Source organism: Lepisosteus platostomus, chromosome 4, assembly GCF_059453375.1.
Source record: "Lepisosteus platostomus isolate fLepPlt1 chromosome 4, fLepPlt1.hap1, whole genome shotgun sequence".
Lineage (NCBI taxonomy): Eukaryota > Metazoa > Chordata > Actinopteri > Semionotiformes > Lepisosteidae > Lepisosteus > Lepisosteus platostomus.
The window spans coordinates 21,190,325-21,209,744 of NC_142614.1; the positions used below are offsets into that span (position 1 = coordinate 21,190,325).

General features: G+C 37.9%; 1 protein-coding gene across 3 annotated transcripts in view; it reads left to right on the forward strand.

Moving 5' to 3' along the window:
• The window catches only part of ctif (CBP80/20-dependent translation initiation factor), a 140,725-nt gene that overhangs the window by 42,122 nt on the left and 79,183 nt on the right, over positions 1-19,420 (forward strand). The window lies entirely within an intron of this gene.

A 19,420-nucleotide genomic window follows, 5' to 3' on the forward strand; every position in this document is an offset into this window, starting at 1 on the left:
TAAAGTAGCAGCATAATAAGAGACATAAAACAAAGTTACACATTAGATAATTTGTTTAAATCTTAGTAATGTACAGTTAAACTATTTTCATTAACCCATTTGTCCATGATTCATATAACTGACATGACTTGTGTAATTACATTACATGAATATTCAGTTTCAAGTGAAGCAATTCACCCCTGCCCTAGAGCTTTTAAGAGTTTCATACTGTGATGTGTTCAATATGTTGTTTTGCACATTGATAAAATATTTCAATTTTTTCTTTGCTGAGTGAATTTTGCAGGATCATATTTCGTGTGTCTTTTTTCTTCAGTGGGCTTCATTTTATGTTCAATTTGTGTGTTGGTTTTTCAGGAAAAAGAATATTATGTGGTATTATATACAAAAATGAACAAATGTGAACAATCATCATGGTATGGCAGACTTGGTACATAAACAAACGTGTAAGTCCACCAAAAATATAAAAACAGTTGTTAGGGTCATTTTGACACTATTACTCGTTTCGAAAGGAGTCTTTTTTCTTTAGGTCACTGTTTCATGGAACTCAGCAGAGAAGAAAACCACATCTTATTGGAGACATCTTGTGGCAAATGCTTGTATATTGCACTCAGGAAACCTTACTCAGATTGCTGGCAGCAAGTTATAAAACCATACATACCATGTGCTACTACAAACTTTTAAGTTGGTAACAAGCGCCCTCTGGTGAAATAAAGAGTTCACTTGTCCCTGAATTTATAGAGGATTTTTATGTAAAAAAAATAATAATTTGTTTTCACTCTAGTAATATGAAGTCTTGACACTTTTATTCATAAAAATGTCAAGTACATCACTGATTTAAGTCTTACGAGTTTAGTGCAAAGTGATGAGAAAATCTTCACATATTCCAATATTCATAATAGTATTTCTGCCTTACTGCTCTATGAGCTTTTTAGTGTCTTTTCAGTTTCTCTTTAGGAAAAGTAACATTTCACAAGTAATTCACTATTCTGTACTTGTTATTGTCTTGGTTTCTCTTTTTTGTGTAAATGATCGATCATAGTCTTCATCCAAGGCCTGTATGTTTTCTAATTATTTTAAATATTAAGATTATATTGTATACCTTTATTTAACTTATGTGCTGATTTATAGTGTTGTTGGTATTTCTGGATATATTTAAGTATAGAATGTCTTATATATTATGTTCTATGATTTATTTTCTCATTTCTGGAAAGAAAACTCATTAGAATGAGCTATTTTAATTGATTAATCTCAACTAATAACTGGGCCTCATTTTGTGAATGGTCCTGCTATGTGGTCAGCTAGTAATTTTATTTCTTAATTATACCACAAGTACAGTATTTTAACCACAGTCTATTTTGTGGTTCACACTACATAGCCCATGTAGAGCTAATACTGTTGAATAATAGCATACAATTGAATAATAACATACTGTTGAATAATAACATATATTTTGCAAGACCCCTTACAGTGCTTCGTTGTGCTTCATTCAATTGCTCAATCTGAAGAAGTTAAAACTCCCTGTTGTATTAATATTTTGATCTGTTACCAGAAAAGTGTGCTCTCAATCCAGCAGCTGTGCACTGACATCTAGTGGACATTTTTGATCAAGGCATTCTTATTATAGTTGACAGTATCTCAAAGTAGGCCTTTGATTATTGAGTAGTCCTGCTTCTTTTGCTTTTCCTTTTGCTCTGTTAATTAATTACTGAATTTAACTAATTGTTTGCTTCATGTTTGCTTCTATGTCGTTTACATAACTGATGATAACAGTTATTGAACATAACCCATAAGAAAGCAATGACAGTTTGCGACCCGTCGTTGGCAGTTGCTATAGTTGATGGAGAATTATACATTTTCTTATTCTCTCATTTGGATTTAATATATATTCTGCATTTGCTTAATTAAATACTGCATATGTAATCTCACAATGTTTTCAGATTTAAAATTTGTCCTTAACAGCAGTTCTTGCTGAATGGAATGTCCTCCGCAAGCATGTGTTTGTGGTTGTCATCCTCTGAAGACTGTTTTCTGGATTGTTTTGTTTGATCTTCCCAAGTGGCGTTTTATAGTCCGAGGTTGATCCGTTTTTTTTCTTACCTGCCTGTACTTTCCTCTGCCAGGCAAATTCCTTCACTCTAATAAAAGTTCCCCCAGCTTGTTGTTTTTTCCATCTCTTTCTGCTGTTCTAAGCAGGCCCTGTTCCATGCTTCCCTTGGCTGTCTTCTAGATGATTTTGGTACTGAAGGGATGTGGTTGGTGTTCATGTTATAGTAGAGGCAGGGCCGATTGGTCGTGGGCTAAACTGATCCTTAAATAAATCCTAATTTGGCGATGCAAACAGATGGATAGTTCTCAGGCCGACAGCTATATTGATAAAATCAATGTGAATTTCAAATTTGCTCTTAATGCAAGAATTTCCCTGTGATTGTGTCGTAGTCATAGGACATACAAAGAGTGATGGGCAGCTTTAATGTTATCAAAAACCTGGACATATCTCTCCACTGTTTTGGATTCATTTGCGTGTCTGAATAGATGTGGTCCTGACAGTGGCGTACATTTATTTTTAACGCATGAAAGTGATGTTACAACAAATGAGAAACTTCTCAGGCTACAGATTTCTGTGGCTTCCTGGGCCAAAGTTCAGAATAACTCAAGAAGATTTCAAAGCAGGATTCTTGCAACCCAGAAAAGACCCGTCAGCCAGAAGGCAATACAGGGAGTACAAACGCCAAGACAACCCATTAAAAATAAATCCTTTATGGTTATTTCTCCAAGGTTACTGGTGAGAAATGTCAGTGGTCAATGAAATAGTTACCACCACAGCTAAACTGGACTTTCTAATGACTCATGGGGAAAAAAAAACTGTGCTGTATGCTTTTCTTTACAAAATCAGATTTTAGATCACAGCTTTCTACTTTACTATATCTTCTTGCACTAGCCAAGAAGAGAAGTAACATTGTAACATTATTTGTTAAATTGAACCTACACCTCCCTCAAAGAGTGTTTGAAAGCTGAAGTTCGTCTTTACAGTATATAAGAAGCCCGCTGCAGTTCATAAATGAGTGAGGCTTTTTCTCCCCTTGAAGGGTATGCTAATGTGCTTTAACACCCTTAGGCAATAGGATTCTGTCCTGATTGCCAGCCTGCTTGCTGTTTTCTGCTTCTTTCCTTTAGTCCTGTTTATAAACCCCACTAGTCAACTGCAAATTGTTTTGAAATGAGCAAAATAGAGAGCCTGACCAAATGTTTGGAATTTAAATTTTACGTTGACATTTCAGGGTGTACGTCCAGATGAAACTGCGTTTCAGGACATCCAGGGATCAAACATGTTAAATTCTGCATGTAGTGTTCTGTAGTGCTTGAACATGTAGATTGAAAAATTAACCCAGACTACTTCATTTCTGAACCACCTGTTGCCTGGCTGGGGTTTTTGATGTTTGCTTTACCTGGTCTTATTTTAAGATCGTTGTCTCCCCCTAGCGGCTGAGTGGCGGAATGAATTCTCAAGGCTGCCAGGGCCCAAGAGCAGAGTTTGGATGGAAGTGTACAAGCGAGCACAGGAAGAACAGCTCTCACTGTTGATGCCTAGCTGGCATGCACACACATCAGCACTGACATTGCCATGATCCCCAAGCAGCTGCTTGGCAGAGAACTAGCTGTAAAGCACACTGAGGTCAAAAGTGCTATATAGTGCCACCTTCCATCTGTGTGTGTATGTACCCGGGCCAGGAGAGGAAAGAAGCAGTGGACTGGCACCTCCAAGACATGACACTGACATTTTACTTTTATTTCAATTTTCACATCCTTCCCTCCACCCAGGCACTTTGTTTGCCTTTTAATAACAGGTAAACAACTTGCTTTTCTTTTTGCTCGTCGTTCTCTTTGAAGAAGGATTAAGGAGTCTGCACTCAAATGCACTGGTTTCTGCCTTTCCCTTAAGGAGAAATATTACCCATTGTCTTGGATATACAGTGATTTTCATGTTCATATTAAAAATAATTAAGTATGGCATTAATAGTACTTCCAAGACGTGTGTAAAATAACCATACGGACATAGTGGACACACTGCCAAGAGTTAATGGCTAGACATTTAAATTATGTTAAGTGTGTTGTTTTTGAAGAAAGTGTAAAATTTTCACGGTTCACCTGCTTTCTGCTTGGCTGGTTACAGGATGGTATATATACAGTGTTCTAAGAGAGGCTGATTTTTAAGCAGAACCTATGAAAATGCACTGAACTCGACTGTTTTCCAGCATTTTTCCAGCACTCCTCTCTCACCCCAGTTCCCCCCCCCTATAAACTGAAGTGTGAGATAGAGAATTGTTTATACAGCATCCTGTCTCAGACTGCAGGAGTTCTAGGAACGCATTCATGTGTGTGTATGTGGGGAAAAAGACACCCCATTTTAGCCTTTCCTCACTGCTCTGGGAATAGCAGCATAAACTGTAAATACCTGAGCAGGAAATTCTTAGGGAAAGCGAGTTTCCTGTATACAAGCTGGGGTTGCCTCAGCCAGGTATTGTCTTGCGAGTGTTGACTGTGGGCTGTTGAGGAATGTTGCACTTATTTCCTCCCGTAGCTTGTGAATGTTGACAGATAGGGAAACAAGTGCCTTTCGAATTTAGCTGCTTAAAGAAAATCCTGGGGGCTTGCAGCAGGCTCTGTTGCTGAAGTTGCTACCGCAGCATGCCGGGTATCGCTGGTGTGAGTTTGGGCTGTGTCAGTTTCCAACCATGACTGGGATTCGGCAGGCAGTGACGTGCAGTTTAGCCGGGTGGGCTGGAGTTGCCAAACTTATGCCCTCCTGCAGCAGTCCCAGGGATGCACAAGGAGGCTTATGAGGCTCTGCATTTGTCAGCAAGAAATGCATCACTTCTCTATCCGAGGCACTGTAGGAAGCGCAGCCTGCAAAGTGACATAACGAACTGACAGAAAATAAGGTTTCTGGAGGAAAATGAGTGTGGTCCTCATTAACATGAGCTGGTACAAAGATCATTGCGGTGAACCAAGCGGGTTGTCAGTTCCAAACTGGAGGCATAGAAGGAGTAACTGGTGATGGTAAATGCCCAATAAATCCCAAAATGACTTACTAAAGCACATTTAGCAAGGGGTTCCAGACATTCACACATTTCAAGTTAAAAAACACTTGCTTGCGAGCCAGCAACATGAAACAATCTAAGCATATCCAACCCTTCATCAAAGAGTTTTTTCTTTTGACGTCAGTTTCTTTTAACCACTGAATAATTTAACGATTATTTTTAAAAGGATACAAATTAGTTTCTTAACTGGCTTGATTTGTGTTGGCCGTTCTCACTGGCGATATTTCGCTTCCTGTGGTGTAGCGAACCACCTGTTTTGCCATGTGGTATGCTGGGATGTGTACTCGCCCTTATTTATTGAGAATCTTCCTACATTGGGCCTTTTCCTGGAACTCACTGGGCAGACTTTTTCCCAGATTTTCATTTTATTTTTTTGCAAACTGGACTTTCCTGCTAACATGTCATGTACAGTAATGAATTCTACAGTGGAATTCACTCCTGTGCTTTCCAAGTTCTGGGGTAATACCCAACAGGCAAAACAGTTACTGCTGAGAACTGAAAGCTGATGGATTCCAGATCCTTGCTGGAGTGCTCTTTGATCACTCTAATTAATCAGTTTATTAATAGTCTAACTCGGTAAATAAAAACTATGACAACTAAGTTTAAAAATTACTGGAATGTAAATCTCCAAGGATCTTGCATTGTCTTTCAAAATTCTCCACCCCGGCCTGTGCATTGATAAATTATAGACTGAGGACTGTTATGTGCGAAGTAAGCAAATGTCATTGAAACTTTAACGGAGATATAAGTAAATTGAATAAGTATTCAGCTCAGCCTAAGTCAGTTCCAGGTAGAAGCAACATTGGTAGAAATCACTGCATCAGTATTTTTGGATAGGCCTCTACCAGCTTTGCACAGTAGAAAGGCTTAGTTTAGTCTATTCTTCCTGGAGAAATTGCTCCAGTTCTGACAAGTTTGTTGGCGATAGCCGATGGACAGCAGTTGTCAAGTCAGACACTTGCCATAATGTCCTGCCACTTGGCAGAATACCATCTGCTGTGGGCAGGTGTTGAATTAGCTACAAATTTCAAGTAATTTCCACATCTGCCAGACAGCTAGACAACTGTTGCCAGCCACCCAGGTACATGATGGGGAAAAAAAAGTACAAGATGAATTTTTCCCCTTTTATTCCATATTAGTAGCGCATTTTGTCAGTCATGAAGTACTGGGAAAATAAAGAGGTCCTTTAGTTGAATAGGAGATGTAACACACAAAGCTACAGAAGCCTAAAAAGGTGCACTTTCTTTTTGCTTTGCCATGTGTATGAGTCAGTTTATGGTTAGGGAAGCAAATTACCACCGATTTAATCTTTTTTTTCCTTATAAAATGCAAACTTCATACTAATGAATGGAATTAATGTTAATGCTGTGATGAGTATGGTTTTTGGTATTATGTTTCCAAGTTCAAGGTTTTTTTGCCATTTGTAACAAGTACATTGGAATCCTTATTCACACTTGTTCTCTCAGCATACAGACAGGTGAATACTACAACAAATAAAAGAGGTAGGCGAGTAGTGAAAATATTGTACCTTCCAGTACACAATACAACATACGGTATAGATTTTCCAATATACAATCGTAAATAAAAGAGCAGTATGCAGTGCAAAAGTGCAACATTCAACAGTTGGCGGCAGTGGCTGGTAGTCAGTTGATCACTTTGCAGTTCGCAGGTAGCTATTCAAGTATCTGGACCTGGTGTTCTATGTTTTGATGCTGTGGTACTCTCTGCCAGACTATAGAGGTGAGACCAGATTGTGGTTTATGGTTTCCTCCCGAGGTGTAGTTAACTATAGGTGATGGGATGATTTTACCTGCTTCAACTACTTCTTTCATTATTCTACGGTTTAACTTTAAATTTCTGCTACATAATCTGCTTGGACAATTTTAAACTTTGTGAAATGTCCCAACCATTTACAGAGTTGGTTGTTGTTAAAGAGATATTAGAGGAGTCCTTAGCCCTTTTATATGGGAATCCATATGTGCATGTAGCAGTATCTTGGGGTTATACATTTGCCGCACCCAATGTGAATGTCACCCATAATGCCGTCCATGAAGTTCAGTCAGGATGCTTGAGGCTTTCTGGAAATTAAACGTTTAAAAGAATGGTGAAGCAGATTGTGCTTAGGTAAAATTTGCTCCTTTCTGCTGTCCTGCTTTGAAGCTCCAAACTCTTTTTCCTAGTATCAACAGGGCTTCTATGTCTTTGGCTGTCTTAAAATTTTTCTTTACTTTAAAATACCGCAGACCACGGCTTTAAGATCTGCATTGCATGCTGGCTCTAAGAAAAAAATAAAACATGTTTTGCATTTTAATTCTCACCTTTCTTTTGTTCCACTCCCTGTTAGCACTGAACCTTTTGACAGTCTTTCACTGGCAAAGTCTTTTTTTCTCCATCCACTGGGATTGCTGCAGGCAATAGCCAAAATTCTATAAGATTCAAAGCCTTGGCAATTCAGTATGGACACCTACACCTTAGCTACTGTAGCTTGGCCAAGTGCTCTGGCATTAGTGGAGATGTCCGTAATATGTATTTTATATGCAAATAGTCAAGATAGCGCTTAATAGTTGTCATGCATTTGTGAGTATTGGATAATCTGTATGTTCTTTTTATGAAACATTTGTTTTAGTTATGACCGTTCTATGAAGCAGTTTTGATCTATCCAGTTAATACAGTGAGCTGTAATGTGGTTGTGATAATTTATTATTGTGTTTTTGTAACGTTTTCTGTTGATTGTGTGGCATAGCTGGAACAGGCTTTGTTTTAATAGGGTAATACCCACTTGGCTCTTTTGTGAGATTTGGCTAGTATTTCCGGAAGTCGTCAAAACAGCATTTAGATGGGGATTGCTTGCATTTCATCACGTTGTCATCTCGCCGTGAGAAAGAGTTTCACAAGTTCCTTTTTTCTTTACATTTGAGATTTTTAAAAAAGATTTTATAAAAACAATCTGACAACTTGACAGTAATGTGAGCTGCAAACACATCTTTTCCTCCTTGAGCTTTTTGTCTACTCTGTGACAGAGGCAATGTGGTTGACAAAGGTGTATGTGGTTTGAAAGTAGGAGATTTTTTTTATGACCAAAACTTGCCTATTTTCTTTCCTTCTCTTTCCTATCTTGATAAATTCAGGTAGAATTTGTTTGTGACTTAAGGTGTCCATCTTTGTGAAGGAATGCTGCAAAGGGGTTAATTTAAAGAGATGCTGTTAGTCTTAAGCCTTTCCAAAACAAAATTGACACCTTTGCCAGTTACAGTCTGTATTGCTGTAGATAAGGATTGAGGAGCAAAATAAGGGTAGAAGCAAAAGCAAAGCAGTTGTAGGCACACATAATGATTAATCCTAGGGCTTCTCTTCCGGAGACAGCTCCCAAAAGATTCCAGTCATGAGACTTGATTACTAGTTCATATCTTTGGGCTGTTGTGAAACATGTTTTCTTAAACACTGGGTTTCTCAGAAATAAAAAATGGAGAGTGGTGCTCCATGTTCCTCCATTTTGACAAATTCTCCTGTTTGCTTTCACCGTTAAATTCTGACCTATGTAGAAACACATTAAGGGCTGGAGGAAGGGTTTAATCGAGGGTCAGCGAGCAAGGCGCCTCGACGTTGGCTCCAAGTTGAAATCGAAGTGCCGCCCGGCTCCAGAACCCAGAAGCCTACGTGCATCAGAGCAGGCGTAACTGTGTGGAGCCCAAACTCTGTGACTGCCGCTTCCCCGCCTCCTCCCACAAATATGACCGCGCGTCTTGGGCTGACTGGAAACGTTGCGAAGCAAACTGACTCCTGGACAGAAGGAAGTTCTCCCCCTCGCCGGAGAACAATAAAAGGGTCAACGTGCTGCGCCTCCCCCTCCTACACCCTTTTCCTTCCATTGTCACGGCTGTGACTGACTAGTGAGGAACGCGGGCACCAGAAACAGCTCATTGTCTGCCTGAAAATACACACAGAAATCCTGAAAAGACCCGGGCCGCTCTCCTCCTGTCAACTCTCCACTTTCTGTTACATCACCGTGCTGCGCTGTTCAGAGCAACTGTTCAGAGGGATCCTACTGGCATACAGCAAATATGTTTTTGCAGCAGAACTGTGCCATCGGCCGCTGGTGTTGGCCGTACGGTGTGCAGACATCTTGGAATCAGACAGTCAGTGAAAAGAAAGCATGACGACCTAACCTCTTCACAGACTCAAGCCGAGTTGGGCGATGAGGGGTGGAGGTGATTAAGAAGTAAATCTTTTCTTGCATTCACATCTCTGTAAGGTCTGAAATTAGCACAGCCAAAAAATTCGAAACATTTACGCATTCACTGATTCAATTAGAGATCCTTCATTTTAAAATGTTTCAATAATTGTTATAATAGTGCTCAGTCTCTGATGATACCCCATGCTACAAAGAAGATAAACCCTGGGCTTCTTGGAACCTTAAGCAAATATCAGATCACGGCTTTTACCCCATATATGCACAACAGCGAGTACTTTAATTATTGTGAGACATTTCTGAACAAAACCTTTCGTATCAACTATCTCTCCCCTACCTGTACTTACACCCCATGCTGGAGAAAACAATGAAAAGTTGTACCCCAGTTACCAGGGTTGGGAAAAATGTGAATGGGATCATATTTTGTACATTGAGGTTTTCAAAATTTCATAATGAGAGCAGGATCACTGCTGCCCAGACTGAATATTTGAACTTCATTAGAAATCACAGGTGATCAAAATTACTTTTTTCCACAATAACAAGGTCATTTTGATCCTGACAACATTGAGATTTTATTTGAATCTTTCTAGAAAATATAATGTAAGCAAACTGAATATTTTGTTAGATTTTCTCTAGTTATTGCATTAACAATCTGTCTAGTTAAGGTAAATGTGTTTTTTGTGGAAGATCAAAAGGACCAATCACAAAACAGTGTAGGTTTGAAAATTAAGTTGATTGTCAGTCAGTCAACATTTTGTGCATGCATAATGTTTTGAACTGAAGATTAAGAGCAATTATTTTCTCTGAAATCTGCAAAATGATTTTATAAGATTTTGTAAGTGGAAAATAAATTTTAGCATAAAATTCATGGTGACCCTGGAACTGCAGGACTGCATCGTTCTGCCTTCAGTTACTGTTCCAGCTGAGGGTAATTGTATAATAACCCTGTGATATATTATTCATGAGTAGTGCATGAGGTATATTCATGATTATTATGGTAAGGCACTGCAGTCTCCAGCCTGTTCTTTATTATTCCCATATAATGTGTGTTCCAAGCTTCCTGGATTTCAGTTGAAATTGTGTTGAGCTTTAACTTTTCTTTTTTTAATGTTTTATGTATTGTTATTCCTCTCCCAGGGAGCTTGTTGGAGACATGGTGAATAGGTGTGGAAAACGTGGTAAAATATAAATGAAAGGAAAGGAAAAGTACTTTTCAAGATTTTTTTGGCTTTGTGCCCTTGAGAACAGTGAAGTTGGAAACTGTTGCACAGCTCTAGGCAACTGCTTTTAATCAGTGTTCGGTTATCAGTAACCACTGAAAAATGAATCTCTTTTTGTGACTGCCTTTTGATATTTTCTATAGTTTTTCATGATAATTTTTTGGCTTTCTTCAGCCAAGGTTATTGTGACCTTCACTGTTAACAAAAGGGGTTTTTCAGTATACAGTGTGTTGTGCCTGCTGATTGGGAAAATTGCCCACAAATAGGGTAATTCTAGAGTTAAACCGATAACCTGTTTGCAAATAGTATGAATGTAGATCTTGAGCTAGTGTGTAAAAAAAGTAAAATTCTATCTCAATGTTCATATTAAAGAAGGGTAAGAGTATGCTAGATTCAGCTTTAAAGGGCAATTGGCATATGGATGACGAATTGGTTCATGTACAGAAATATTTTATTGATAAATATATTGCCATTGTCAACATGTATTGCTGAATTTGTCAATTTAAGCCTCTTCCGTTTCCAAGGTGATGCAGAAGTTGGATGAGTTATATAGGACTGTATATGCCTGTTAACAGATACATAGAAAGTAGAATTTGATTTTAGTTCATGCAATGGTTTCAACTTAAAAAAAACACAAGACACGATTAGTTTGAAATGGGACAAGAAGAAAAGGGAAATTACGTCTTTAAATGAGTCACTTTTGTCATTGAGCAACAAGTCTGTTTTGGAGAAAGGCCAAAAGATGCATATGCTACAGTAAGAATGTAAAAACCAGGGATTTCATAAAAATCCCTAAATATTTAACTAGGAAATCCCTAAATGTTTATATAATTGTGCAAAATATCTGGCTAAATTTGCAGGGATTTAGTGAAATCCCTGCTTTCTTTTTTTAAGGTCATGTACTGTATATGCACACAGTGTAACCCACTATGAGTTTCTAACCTATTTTATGTAATGTTTTGTACTCTTAAACAGGGCTTGCCCAGAGCAGGGGCAGTGTAGCTTTTTTTTTTTTTTATTACAGTGCAATGAGTAATGGTCACCCTATCTCATGTAAAGAATACGCAGAACCATATATAATTTTTATTGCCCTGTAGCAGAATAGAGTGAACAGTGCATTTTTTACTGTACATCTGCAAACCACTTCTCATCTCAAGCCCTAATTGGAAGTAATAACCTCATTATTGCTTTACATGTAAAATAGATACTGCAAAAACTTGAGTCTTTATTCTGTTCAACCTGTTATATTCAGCCTGCTAAGAATTGTAACATATCTGCAGAAGGATCAACTGTTTGCTCCTTTTTGAGGAATTCCAGTCGCAGTCAGCTAGTGATGTGAACTTTGGATCCTAGAGGTCAAACTGCTCTGAGCGCCTTTACTGGTTCAACCACTCAGGACCCTTGAATAAAAGATATTAGTGTTGTGGCTGAAACACTATGTGCTATGTTAGTTTTAATGCATCAGGTTTATAATGCAGGCTTTAAGATTTAAGGAAAGTATGTTTCACTTTAGTTGCTGGGAGAAATCACTTTTACAGTTTATGGGATCTTCCATCCCAGCTTTCCGAATATCTCCAACATTCGGAAAAGCAGGGACAACATGTATGCAAATGATGTACAGGTGTGCAGATGTGCAGAGTGCCATATATCATATGCTTAAATATACACTGTCTGTACATGTTGTATATCAGGAAATGTTTTGGTTTCTTGTCCTGGAAGGCAATGCTAAAGCAGTATGACAGAATACATTGCTGCTTTTCATGAGGCATATTACAAAAGACACTCTGCTGCTTGGAGATGTTTTGGAGACGGGTAAACAGAATGATTACTGTACTTAAAAGTTTGTCCTCCACAGGCAGGTTAAAATGACTTAATCTATGCTTACACACTGTTTTTCTTATGGCAACAAAGCAGGAAATAGCTTTCACTTGGGATAGCACTCCAAACATAATATGGCCTATCATTTGGAAAAAAAAGTCAGTGAAAAGAAGTGAATGGCTAGAATAGACAACCTCCAGACAGATGGGTCTGCATCAGTGTTTGCAATTAAAAAGCATCAAACTAATCTAAGAATTGTCTTCATATCCTTCAAAGATCCATTGAAACTGGCAAAACAAAACCTATACATTGCTGTAAAACAGGCTGCAGACTTCAAAATCCATAAAACCCTGGAAAATTAAAAGAGACGATCTATTGAATTGGGTTGTACAGTAGGTGTGCTTACCAGGCTGCCCAGGGTAAGCCTTAGTGCAAACCTTATTGTGCTGGGCATTAATTCACTGGGTATATGTGGGACTGCTGGAGAAGTCTTTATTTATCCTACAACTTCCTCCTGCCCAATTATAGAGCAGGATGAAAGCCAAAATCTTAGCATAAATGGCTGGTTGCATCTTTTGTCAAACTCTTCTGCATTCATGAATTCCAAAAGAAAGAAAATGTAAATTACTGCTTTGGGATAAATAACTAAGAATTCCTTATTCTCTGTTTCCATACATATTTTTAGATATTGTGAGCATACAGACATGGCCATATGAAGTTTCATGCTGAGCTTTTGAAGTGCTCATTACTGGGCCATTAGAATGGATTTGAAAGGAAAACATAAAGGAGGAATGGAGCTATTTGACATAGAATTCTCCCGGTGCATGTTTTTCATGAGCAAAAAAATTAGTTTGTTTTAGGAAGCCCCACTGGTGTTCGCTGTATTGGCTTAGAAAGCAGAGCAGTGGTTTCAAAAATGCTTAGAAATGGCATGCTTTTGTCACATTAGGGTGCAGCATTACAGGGGTTTGATGGTGAAACTGTCGAAGTCGCAGAAGATTTGACCCTTCACACAACCTTTCCTACAGTTAAGCCATTGCTTTGCCTTCCTTGTGTATGTGTTTCTACTGGGATCAGAGGAATATTTAGACAGAGAGCCCAATGTTTCTTTAACAAACCCTCCCCATCTTGTATATTGGTAATCTGATGGTGGATACCTATTTTATTCCAAGCAGACGTCATGAGTAATGTTGTGTTGGTGAAAATCAGATTTTAAAAATGTCAAAATGCTGTCATGAAGAGATTCTTACGAAGGTACAGATAATAAAATAGTCATAGTGGTAATGGGTGTGTTAAGTTTCTGTATATTTTTTTTTCTAAAAAGTTATTGCTCAATTTAACATTCCATTACATCATTACTGTACATCATAATTTAATTTTTTTCTGAAGACTGCCATTGTGGTTTCATAACCGTCCACATAATATCCTCATAAGGTGAAGAGTGTAATGAACTTGGCAAGTATTCTGTATTTTAGAAGTCTTATTACATGCAGTGTTTCAACATTTTTTCTTTATGTTTATAGCTGGTAGTGGGATATGAGTTGCATTGCAAGCTCTGAATATCGCTGAATTTCTGCTGTCATGTATCAGCCTATCCGAGGCAAGCGCATTTATTATTTCGTTATCCTGTAGGGTGAAGGTTGCTCTACGTACTCTGGTTATGTCTATGTCTTCACTTCTCCACTGTTCCTTTTCTTCAGGTGGAAATTATAAAGGAATTTCTGAGCATCGCAGTAAGAGTATGCATCATTACTCTGGAAAAGATATGGAATTTTTACTCATTGTTCAACAGATTTTGTGACGATGAATGATGCTATTATAAAAAACATCAAACTGACATTGTTCTTTCTTGATGAGCAATGACACTTTACCAAAGTATTTTAGCTACCAAAAGCATCCCTGTCACTTTCTGAATTGCAGTTTTCTGTATGCCAAGGTTGGCAAGGAAATGTGACTGACTTACAATGACAAAGAAGAAAAGGGATAATCAATATTGGATCTTCACACTCTCAAGGGGGTTGTCTTTAGTCAAAGCTTGCTTTTATAATACTGAGCAAGGACTGGAACTTTTTATGCACTCTGGAAAGACATTCACTAAGATTTCCTGTTTTTATTTTCGTTTTCTAGTGTACCTCTTCTGCTAAAATATATTAATCTTGAAGTCAGCAAGGAAACTTGGAAGGATTTTATTTTTGAGTGGGAAAGCTAATGTTTAGGTAAAAGCCAGTTGGCTGTGGTTGTTAAGTCACAACATGATCTGTCAAATTTCGAGTCAGTTGGCTCGTTTCTGTGCAGATGTAAGGAAAAAATAAAGGAGTTGAGGATGGGGAGGGGGAAGTGATAGCATGCATTCTGTGCATGACACGTTTTTGGGGAAATCTAATTAAGAAATATTGATGATTAGAATTAATTTCCCACAGTGGAGCAGAGATCTAATGCAAGGTGATCCCTACAGTTTTGGGCCGCAGCCTAATTAGGCCCAGAGAAGAAGAGATGTAGCTTTTCTAAACAGAATATCCTTCCAATATAAATAGCTATGAAGTCAGGTTATGTTAGCAACAGCATTACTGTTGCTTGGTGACATAAGCAACAGTCAGCTAACAACACACAGGGGGCTCCCTCTGCTCAGAAGACATCAGTAACTTAAGCATAATATTTTCTTCAGAGGACACATTACAAAACTTAAGATGATGGTACAGTATGCTCTTTATTAAGAGAGTTGCACTGTGCTACCATATATGTAAAGGTTCACATATCTCTGCATTAATTTGTGCACAAACGTTTTCTCCCACTCCTCTAATCTCTTAGGGTTTCTTTTTTCTCTCCAAGGGCAAAAGGATGAGTTTAACATAACCATCCTGTGTCATAATGGACTTTCTCTGAGTACTTAAACAGCTCATCATTCACCTTTCGAATATAAACATTTTCACTGATCTGTGAAAGGTCAATATGCTCCCTTGCTGAAATGTATATTGCTAATTATATTTCATTTTTTGAATACAGGATGTGTTGATGTATTGAAATATTTTGTTAGCTGCATGTGGTAAGAAAAATGTCAAACTTGCCTCAGTGCCATTTACCAGCTGACTTGTACATGTTTTCAGATGGAGGAATGTTTTGTTTTGAAATGGATAATGAAATGTAGAGCTGAGCTGCCTTTATTATGGGCAAAAGATAGCAGAAAGCTGTCGACGCCTGTAAGTTGCCAAGGTAAACTGGCATCTATTACATGTCTATGGCACTATTCGTGATGAGAGTACACAACTAATTTCTCAGCTGGAGATGCATGTAATAGCTTTTCTAATTAGCTACACTATATACAGTACACAGTTTGCTCAGGAACACAAATCTGTAACAACATTGCATCATTCTTGCTAAATCTATGTTACACTTAGTTATAAAGTTTCCCATCCTCCTTTTCCGAAAATGAACTAGTCTGCTAGCACTGGCTAACAGCTTGGACTTTATCATCTGTGGTGAAAAGCTCTTTATGACACACTGCCTCATTTGTTCTTTAAATGAGACAGATATCAAACTGGAAAGTAGAACTTGGTTCTCGCCGACTTTTCTCAAGACATCCTCAGTCAGCAAACCCAGTTTTTAAAATATTTATTTGATTCATACAGCATTCAGGTTTGCTTTAACTTGTGTTTTACACTAAAAGATGCCTAAATTGTCCTCACAGTTGAGGCCCGAATCATCAACAAATGCTTTCAGATAGTATATTGCAGTCCTCTATGGCTTTTAAGACTAGTATGTTTCCATACATACCCTACACTTAATTAAGATATGAGGACATGAGATATTATCTCAAGCTTCTGTAGCTTGAGGTGATCACCAGCGAATGCTTCTTACATGTATACATAAACTGTGTTTCTCAGCGATGTTACATAGGTTGGTTGACTTGGATTGTCATTGATTCCCTTTTCTGTTTATGATTTTTTTTTTTACAAAATACTGGGAACTTGCTAATTTCTGCTTTCTCAAAAACTGATTTCTGGAACCAGTGTTTTACCCCTCTTTTAACACAGCATAATTATAATTTATTGTTTGTAACATACTCTCAAAGCCTCCATTCCCCACCCCTACACTATTGAGCATTAAATGAAGGTTCGCTCATTCTCCGCAGGGAAGATGCCTGCGAGTTCAAAGAATATCAATCGGCAGATTTGTTGGATCTCGATTCGGACCAAGTACCCAGCTCCTGACAAGATGAATTAATCCATGAAACTGGCCAGCCAGGAATGTGTTTCGAAAAGAGTCGAATAAACATGAAAGATTTGGCTGCCTGGATACGTGAAGAGATCATGATGTGGATTAAGCCCTAGTTTGTTTTCTTTGGATGACGTTTCCCTCATTGGCTGGCTGCAGACTGATAATTTTATTCTAGTGAAAACTGGAATGGTAGAGAGTTCTAAACAAGTGGGGTGTTTTTCTTTGAGTGCTAATCAATCAGTAGATTTTACAGCTCTTAATAATCAGCATAAAGTTTTTAATTTTTAAAACACTTTGGGTTCCAAAGAGCCTTACGTGAAGTTGGCTCTTCACTAACTGAAGTTTAGTACTTGTTAGCATGTGGCAGCCATTTTGTACCAGCAGTTCTCTGCACAACTAGATATCATGATATAAGGAATTAATTCCACTTATAAACAAGAGGAGAACAACTGAAATAACCTGAGCACTGGTGGGTATCCCTGATAATTTCAGTAGCACTGTAGGATCTTCAATTACCACACAAACGCTCTAGTGAAACCTCACTGAGAATATTGTGTATAGTTCTGGTCATTGTACTGTAAAACTGAATTAAAAGGAGAAAAATTCTAGATCTGAAAAAGTGTTGTGCTCAGATAGTATTAAAAAAGAACAAAATCTCTTCAGTTTCAAGCTGATGAGACTGAAGGGATTGCTTACAAATCCTCAGACATAATGTATGTATAGAGTCCAGCCAATGAATTACTTATGTTCAAAAGTGGGGAAAAAAAACAAGAGGGCCTATTAAGGTAGAAGTGACAAGGAACTTAATTTTGGACTGAGAGCAGGAGACACTTTTTTGACTGAAAGGGTGTTGGGTATCTGAAACAAGACACCATGGCATACTGCTGAAGCTGATTGGCTGGTAACCTTCAAGAAATGACTTAATGAGATCCACTGAAAGCTTGATAAAAAATACACTGTTGGTGTGCTGAAATCTGCAGGTTCTGAGTATGGAAGTGGTTAAAGGAAGTAAAGTGAAGCACTAACTTCCAGTTCCTCATGGCCATTGATCTTTCAGCTCTGAATGACCAAACACAGGAAATCCAGCTTACTATCCACTTCTTGTGTATGACCCATTCTCCCTGACATTATATTAACCTGTCTTCTGTCAAGGTGACATTGAGCCTCTTCACAGACTGTGGGGAAAATAATCTAGAGGAGATTTTAAAGAAGATTTGATGTTTTTTATTTGATTGCATTTTTTGGTAAATAAACTGGAATTAGTCTACAGCTATGTTACATCACACTAACACTAATGGCGTCTACCTTTCCCGGTATGTGGTATTTGTAAAAATTGTTCTGTATCAATTGTTGTGCAGGTTTTAGAAATTAAAACTTCCTAGATACAGAATATGATTGGACTGTCAGGCATCTTAGCCCTTACCTGGGTGTGATCTGCCCCTAAATAGTATAGCCTTCCCTAACCAACCATGGTTTAGCCATCCCCAGGACTCTCTCACACATATTTTACAAAGTGAGTTCCTGTCTTCCCAACCTCTGGACCACTAGCTCATACGGTACATTTGGCCCACTGAAACGTTTAAAAAGCACCTGGCTTCTCCACCATCTTTTGGTTCTGTGTTGTCATTTTACTTCCCTCACACATCTTCGTTGTGTTCTCACAACAAGCTGTTGTGTATTATTTCATGTCTGTTGTGTATTTTTTTTACAATATCTTGCACACATAATTTCAGTGTTCTCTTAAGTATATTAAATTATTTTGCTATATTTGATCATTCCTGCTGTAATGATTATAGCATTTTATTACTTTCATAAATTTGCAAAATGTTTATTTTACAAAAACAAAGTTTCATTTTATTGTATTAGTAATTTTTAAGGGCAAAATCTCAAAGGTTTTCATTGATGCCATATTTACCATATACTCACATATTGACACACTGCGGTTTTATCAGTCACAGTGGTATTCTAGATCATAACCCCTGTGGTTGGTAAGGGAAGGGTGTATTGCTAGACTGTGTATTTAAGAACTTTGCTCTTATATGATCTTTGCAAACGTTTCAGGAATTGAACTCATTAGATGCAGTATGCGATCTTATCATTAGGCATCATACCCTTTAATTGGTTTTGATGAGTCCCAGTACAGTTTTGCTAATCACTGTAGATTGAAAGTAGTGTCATGCAGAACTTAGCTAGGGTTGCAATTTGCATCTTGGGTCTTAGCCTTTCTGAGCAGATGACTGTAGGCTGATTTAGAATATCAAAGTGTCTTCATTTAAAAAGTTCACACAAGAAGCCCCAAAACGTCAGGAAAACATGAGAGAGAGAAGCTTACCTGGTAATTCATCTTTGAGAGAGAACCTGCACTTCAAGGAGATTTGTAGGTCTTAACAACTTTTTTCAAATGATATTTTTTCTGTTTTTTCCCTCCCCATACCTAATCCTGAGCTAGATTATACCGTCACCTTGGATTCGGGTTAGCACTGTTTTTGTGCTTCTAGGGAGACTGTGTTCAGAATTTGTGTTCAATCACACCTCAAAACCAATTTACAAACCTCAGTATGTGACATAAAAATAATTGGCCAAAAAACAGCTAGAACTAACTGAGATGTGAACATATAAAACATTTTCCCCTGTATTTATGAACTTACCAGTCCCAAATTCTTTCTCCAAACCAAGTCCACTGAGTGGAACAATATTGAATTTAGAACGGTATCCAAGGTAATGTGTAAGTTCTAAGATTCCAATTCTGTCACAAAAATAAAAAATCCTGACAAAAGAATAAAATCCGGGAACAAAAGCATGAACAGTTCTATTTTTATGATGTGGCAAGATACAGCAGAATGTTAAAACTAGTGTTAAATCTATTACAACTCGCTCAA